The sequence below is a fragment of the Podarcis erhardii genome (genome assembly GCF_964252035.2).
Source record: "Podarcis erhardii genome assembly, chromosome: 10".
NCBI classification, from domain to species: domain Eukaryota; kingdom Metazoa; phylum Chordata; class Lepidosauria; order Squamata; family Lacertidae; genus Podarcis; species Podarcis erhardii.
Genome location: NC_138500.1, coordinates 72,451,823 through 72,459,301, shown reverse-complemented (window position 1 = coordinate 72,459,301; position 7,479 = coordinate 72,451,823).

Sequence of the window (7,479 nt, the reverse complement as noted above, 5' to 3'; positions counted from 1 at the left end):
AACAGCCATACAAAGCAGAGGCTGAGAGGATACCATCTTCATCTAAGGATCATAGGGTGGTTTACAATATAAAACAATTCTAAAGCAAATTAAAAGCGGTAGGGGGTTATTTTGGAGACATTAAATGTGCTCGTACTTATATTTGCTTTGGGGATTCCAAAAGAATGAATTATGTGTTGCTTGGTGTTTGCTTTTTTTTCCATTTTAATGATTAAGATTACTATTACTTATAATACCGTATCATTATATAAAATAAAGAAATAATAAATACCTTATTTTTGGAAGAAGCTTAAACTGCCACCCTATGCTCACTTACTTGGAAGTAAGCCCCATTGATTTCTAGCCAAACTTACTTCCGAGTAGACGGACACAGGACTTTAAAACAGGCAGCCCCAAACTCGGCCCTCCAGGTGTTTTTGTGACTACAACTCCCATCATCCCTGACCACTGGTCCTGATAGCTAAGGATGATGGGAGCTGTAGTCCCAAAACATCTGGAGGGCCGTGTTTGGGGATGCCTGCTTTAAAAGCATTGCTCATGGTTTTACATCAGCCAGATCTGTATTTGGTTCTGCGTCATCCTTCACTCATTATCCAGTGTGGTGCAGTGGTTAGTGTTGGGCTAGAACCTGGGAGGTCAGAGTTCAATTCCCCACACAGCCACAAGGTTCAGTGGGTGACCTTGGGCCAATCACTGTCTGGCAGCCTGACCTACCTCACAGGGCTGTTTGAAGGACAGAAAGTGGAAGGGGAGGAGCATATTTCATCCTCTATGTACATCTTTAATCTTCAGTATGAACTTGTGCTATAAACATTTATATCTAAGAATTCAAAGAGAAAGAAATTACCTTTCTGGGGGTTTTGATCCATAAACCACACAGTCACAGACAGCTGCCTCAACATCCAGCTGCTTGGGGAGAGGAAGCAAGCAAATATTGTTGACAGGCCTGTAAGATGAAGAGAGACCTTAAGAGAAGTTTTCTAAGTGGATTGTCACATGTTCAGTTTGTTTTCCTAGCACTCCTACAAAAAAAAGGGGGAAAAGAAAGCCTGTCCAGATTGCTGTCTGCTGTCTTCATCATGTTAGTGCCAAGCAAAAACTAAAAAATTAAAAATCCTGGAAGCAGCTCATGGCCAAGAAGAAAAGCCCAAAACACAGGTGTTGAAACCCTTCGGCTTTGGGAACCTTTGTCCCAGGGACCAAATTAAACCTCCTAGGCCTCCCCATTTGGCCCACAAGGCCATTTTGCCCAAGTCTTGCCCACTGTCCTACACCTGATGTTGTGTATGACATCTGGGGGTAAAACAGGTAAAAACCCGGCTCAACCGAAAGGGAGTGTGTGGGCCTTGCCAATCAGCTGAATGCAGGCAGTTGCAAAGTGTTTTGCAAGGGGTTCAGGAGGACCCGACAGTCAGCTGACTGGCAATCATGAGAAGCCCCTTTCAAAGCTCTCTGTGAGATACTTTCAGGCAAAAAGGTTGCCTGACAGCGGGTGATTGACACTGGACAGATCCCATTCCTCACCCCTAGTCCAGAACAGGCATGGAGAGAATTAGCCCATTTCAGAATCAAGACTTGACTCTGTCTGCCATGCACATGTGAGAAAGGAAGCCAGTTGCAGTTCCTGAAGAGAGTCGTACAGAATAGGTCACTGGGAGATTTGGCCCAAGGTATTTGCCACCCCAAAGGCAGAAAATCCAGAAAATGTAACTCTCGCTGGAAGGGCACCAACAGCATGCTGGCTTTTAAATGGTGGACAGCACCTGCTGTCCAAAGGCAGCTGCTTCACTGTCTCATGGTTATTGGCAGGGAAGAGGAGAGCTTTTTGAGTGCCATATAGACTGTGGGAGAAATTCAACATTGCACTCTTCCAGCAGCTAGAAACAAGGTCACTCAGATGTACTTGCAAGGGGCCATTCCTCATCCCTTTGCCTCAGAAACCTCCCACCTGCTTCCTCTCTCAAGGATGCATATCCTCCGACATTGCTCTGACAAAAATAGGGATGTCCTATTCTATAATAATACTTATAATACCCCCCCCATCTGACTGGGTTGCCCCAGCCACTCTGGGCAGCTTCCAACATCTATAAAAACATAACAAAATGATTCAGGGCTGCCTTCAGATGTCTTCTAAAGGTTGCATAGTTGCTTATATCCTTGGCTCAGGTGCCACATAACTCCATACACTCCAACATTTTTCTGATGAAAATATGTAGGGATGTCCAAGGAAAAATGAGACATTCTGGGAGCAAATCAGAAAGTGAGGCAACATCTATAAATCTCAGACTGTCCCTGACACTTGGAGGGTTGGAAGGATGAGTTTTTGCCTAAACAACCTGCATAGGCTGTGGGCACACTAATGGAGAACAGTCCAGGCCAGGTTTCTGTGATAAGTGACTACAGTGCCTTCATTATACACCCTTAGGCACCAGGAAAAAACGTTCGTCATCAACCAGGCCTTTGATTAATTGACATTCAATGCCCATTTAAAATGTGTTGGGGGTGGGTGGGTTATTGGGTTGTTCTTGTTCTTATTTTGATTATGTGTTTTGTGTTTTTATATTGTGGTTTTATCCTGTGAACCACCCTGAGACCTGCGGGTATAGGGCAGTATACTACTGCTGCTGCTGCTGCTGCTGCTGCTGCTGCTGCTGCTGCTACTACTAATGATGATGATGATGATAATAATAAATAATACAATGTCCTTTGGCTAGCCAGGCTGGGGCTTAAGAACCTAGGAGGAGCCTGCTGCATCAGGCCAATGGCCCATCTAGTCCAGGATCCTGTTCTCACAGGACCTGAGGGCAACAGCCTTCCCTCTCCCCTTCTATGATTCCCACTGCCTCTGACTTAGCCTCTGTGAATTTGGCTAATCCTCGTTGCACGCCGGTGACCATGATTGCCTTGTGTGGATTTTATGAAGCAGTTGTCCAATATCCCCTCATCACAGCCATATCTCTGAGGCATCACCTTCAGTGGTGAAATGGCTATTAACTAGAAAGGCCTATTTGGGGCAGTTTAAGAAAGCGAAATTGTTTCATAGAATGAAGTTTACTACTGTATCCATAACTATCCAAGGAGAGCTATGTAGACAAGCCAATCTCAGGATCCGGTGCACTTTGCACCGCAGATTGCAAGATCGTTACATCTGTCTGACCTTATGGTTGTTACTTGAAAGCACTGCATAATCCATTCTGTCCAAACCAAGGAGGTGTGTGTGTGGGGGGTGGATTTAGTATCCCTTTGGGATGGTGATGCAACCATATGAAAGGGTGGCTGCTGGCCCAGTGATCCAAGTGGGCTTGTCACAAAACCCAGTCATGTTCTTCTGTTCTAAGACCCAAATCCCCTAATTCCTGCTGGCCAGTTTTGGTCGGTGTTTAAAAGGCATCCCGGTTATTAAGTGCTAATGCAGCTGTGAACACAGCGCTTGGGCTTCCCCCTCCTTGCTCAGTTGGCTCAACACTCTCTGCAGCTGGTGTTTGCTAGACGGCCGTTCTTGGAGGTGAAGAGTTTGTCCTGCACATGCCGAATGTGTTCATTTCTCAGGAATCAAATGACCACGCCAGGGCTAAACAATGTGTGGAGCGGACAATTTGTTTTGGACTCCTACTACTCCAGATGCTCAAAGATGGTGTGTCTTGATAAATCCAGGACTAAACAAAAGTGCAGGCAGCTCTCAGAAGGAATCAATTCTTCCCCAGAGTGTTATTTTGCACTTTAGCAAATGCCAGCAAGAAATCAGATTTAAACCACTTAGTGCCAGGCGTTTTAAGCATCACTAGCTAAAGCAGAACCAAAATATACTCTGCACTATCTCTCCTCGCCCCCAAATCAATTGGCATCTGCTTAGATAATGATAATCCATAGTTTCATCGAAGCAGCATTGGAGAAGAACTAGAAGACCATCTGGTCATTACTGGCAGAGCAGTGCATGTGATTTTAGGGGGTGAAACTCAATTTTTGCACATCCCTTCAGTAAGGGATCTTAAAAACATGCCTTTGGGTGTGAGCGATTCAAATCTGCTATTATTTTTGTGACTGGACATTTAGCTTGGTATGTCTTTGTTTGGTTAAGGAGCAAATAAATTGCTCTTGGAAAACCAAAGAATTTTAGTTTTACCTTCTGAGAGTGTCAGGTAATAACATACCTGGCAATCATTTTTAATCATTTCTATGCAATTTTACACACATTTTACTTGCCAAGCAAAACTGAATTACCGGTATATTCATTTAACCCAAATATCTATTGAATCCCCAAGTCATGTTACAACTTTTTAGCACCCCTCATTTTTGGAATTTGAAAGTTGAAAAATTCAACATGTCCTATTGGCAGATCCTGAGAGATCTGCATTGGCTCCTAGTACATTTCTGAGCACAATTCAAAGTGTTGGTACTGACCTTTAAAGCCCTAAACGGCCTCGGTCCAGTATATCTGAAGGAGTGTCTCCACCCCCATCGTTCAGCCTGGACACTGAGATCCAGCACCGAGGGCCTTCTGGTGGTTCCCTCATTGCGAGAAATGAGGTTACAGGGAACCAGACAGAGGGCCTTCTGGGTAGTGGCGCCCACCCTGTGGAACGCCGTCCCTTCAGATGTGAAGGAAATAAGCGGCTATCCTATCTTTAAAAGACATCTGAAGGCAGCCCTGTTTAGGGGAGTTTTTAATATTTAATGGTATACTGTTTTTAACATTTTATTGGGAGCCACCCAGAGTGGCTGGGGAAACTCAGCCAGATGGGCGGGGTATAAATTATTATTATTATTATTATTATTATTATTATTATTATTATTATTATAGCAAAAATCACCCAGAAGCCTTTCCCTAGATCTGAACCATAAAATGTGCTGCAGACAACAGGTACACAGTATAAAGAGACCTAGGAACCTAAACTCTTCTGAATAAAAATGATTACAGCCAAGAACAGGCCAACTGCTTTGAATAATCTGGGGTTTGGACAAGTGTAGAGTTAATGGGCCAGCATGACTTGTTCATGTTTCTCAGCAGAATTCAAAACTCTGATCAGAAAGGGAAAACTCACATTATGGCACAAATAGTTCCACTACAGAAATTCCAGTTGCACAACATATTAAATAGCTGTTCAGTGTGCCTAAGTTTTAAAAGTAGAGTTTACCTTTAATTGCGCTGACTTCAGATGCAAGAGGTTGGCCTTCAGTATTGGGGCAAAGTTGTTGGCTGGCGGAACTAGTTCAAAATGAAACATGAAGGACCACATACTGTTTCGACACTCACCTTTAAAGGCATAATACTTGCACAAACCTGATCTTGGATTACATTATAATGTAGGTAAAGGGACCCCTGACCATTAGGTCCAGTTGCAGATGACTCTGGGGTTGCGGCGCTCATCTCGCTTTACTGGCCGAGGGAGCCAGCGTACAGCTTCCGTGTCATGTGGCCAGCATGACTAAGCCGCTTCTGGCAAACCAGAGCAGCGCACGGAAACGCCGTTTACCTTCCCACTGGAGCGGTACCTATTTATCTACTTGCACTTCGTGCTCTCAGACTGCTAGGTTGTCAGGAGCAGGGACCGAGCAACGGGAGCTCACCCCGTCGTGGGGATTCGAACCGCCGACCTTCTGATCAGCAAGCCCTAGGTTCTGTGATTTAACCCACAGCACCACCCGCGTCCCTTAGATTATAATATAAACATACACAAATATTGGCAGCCTGTATTTGGATTCTAATATCTTGCGAAAAAGATATGATGAAAGTGACGGAGCCCTCCAAATATTATCACAACATTTGTGTAGCGCTTTGAAACCCTCACATGCTTTTTATCCCCTGGTAATCTTTACAATTCTATTGGAGTCAAGTCAGCATCCAGCTTGGCTTGCAGAATGTTTATGTGGAAATCCTACAGCAGGCATGTCCAAAGTCCATTTCGGGGGCCTAATCCAGACCGCCGGTCAGTTTAATCTGGCCCCTGTGGCAGTTTATTTCCTGGGGTAAAATCCTAAAAAAACCCTCAACAACTTCAAATCCTAAAAAAAGGTCAACAACCTTGGTTGGCCCTCATGGCCCTTCGCTTCATCAAATCTGGCCCTCTTTGAAAAAAGTTTGGACACCACTGTCCTACAGCATCCACTCTTTATTGAGCATTTGTTCAGAAAAGTTTGCCTGGAGATCTTATGCCTCCCCATTTATCAATCATAGACCCACACATTTTGGGGCATCACTTCCGCAAACTACCAGTAATCTGTTTCTGTTAAAGTGGATTTGTTGTGCCAGAGTTTTAATCCACTTTAATTGCAGAACCCTATATTTAATTTAAAGCATGCAGTTGAACTCCTCCCACAAAATACTAAGAATCTGGATGCAGCCTAGTGAGATTATGGCAGAGAAATCTGGCTTGTTCTACTGGTTCTATCCTGGGCATTTTCACTTAAGCTGTGAAACAGGGACTGACTCAGCCTTAACTTGTGTTAACTACTACTTAACTACTTCTCAATATTAATCCTGTATCTTTTACTTCCTTTGGCATGTAGTATTCCAAATCTTTCAACATCATCATTTTGCTGAGGTGATAGTGTTCAGCATTCTGGAAAATGTGCAAGATTTCATCTGAACTAGCATGGAAGAAAATAGTTGACTTTGAAATGCACCATTACCACCTAGCGGTCATTGCTTAAGTTGCACATATTCAACATTCACACTTCCCAGATAACGTGAAAATGATGCCTTGATGTCATGTTGCGGCTAGTTAATAATGGAAACATGGCTTATTACTTCACCACGGCCAAGATTTGATTCTGGTGGTGAGCGTACAAGTCACAACACACAAGCTCTGAGAATCTCAGGCAACAAAAATGAAGTCTACTTGTCCTGCACAGAAGTGAATTATAGTTGCGCATTAGCAGGACCAGGTGGAGCAGATGGGCAACTCAAATTTCACCTTAGCCACTAAGGTTGCGCAGGTTGTGGGGAGGCATGACAACCAAGGACAGGGCCTTCTCAGTGATAGCACCCTACTTATGGATAAACCTCCTCAGAGAAGCTTGTCTGGCACCTTAAATACAGTCTTCTCAGCACCATGTGAAATCTGAATTTTTATCCCACTACCTGCATATTGGATTTTTATTTTTATTTTAAATCTTTATTGCGGTCCAAAGACCCATAGAACAAGTATAGAACAAAATACAGTTAAGACAGCCAACCACAAGAGAGAGAGAAACCGAGGCAGTCATTTTGTTATGTCTCAAGCATGATGAGCTTTGTTTCTTTTAACTTCCAAAAGAAACTTTGCCACGGGTAGTGTAATATCATTAGACCTGTCCTCCAGCAGATATTTAATATGGGAGTCTTCAGACTTTCCCGGCAAATTTGCCAGTAGGGGGTTGATCAGTTGGTCCCTTGCTTGCTCGTACTGCCCACAATGCCATAAGATATGCTTCATGCAATCGACGTCCAGAGAACATAAACAAAGCCTATTCTGATCAAGGTGAACTTGGATTTAGGGT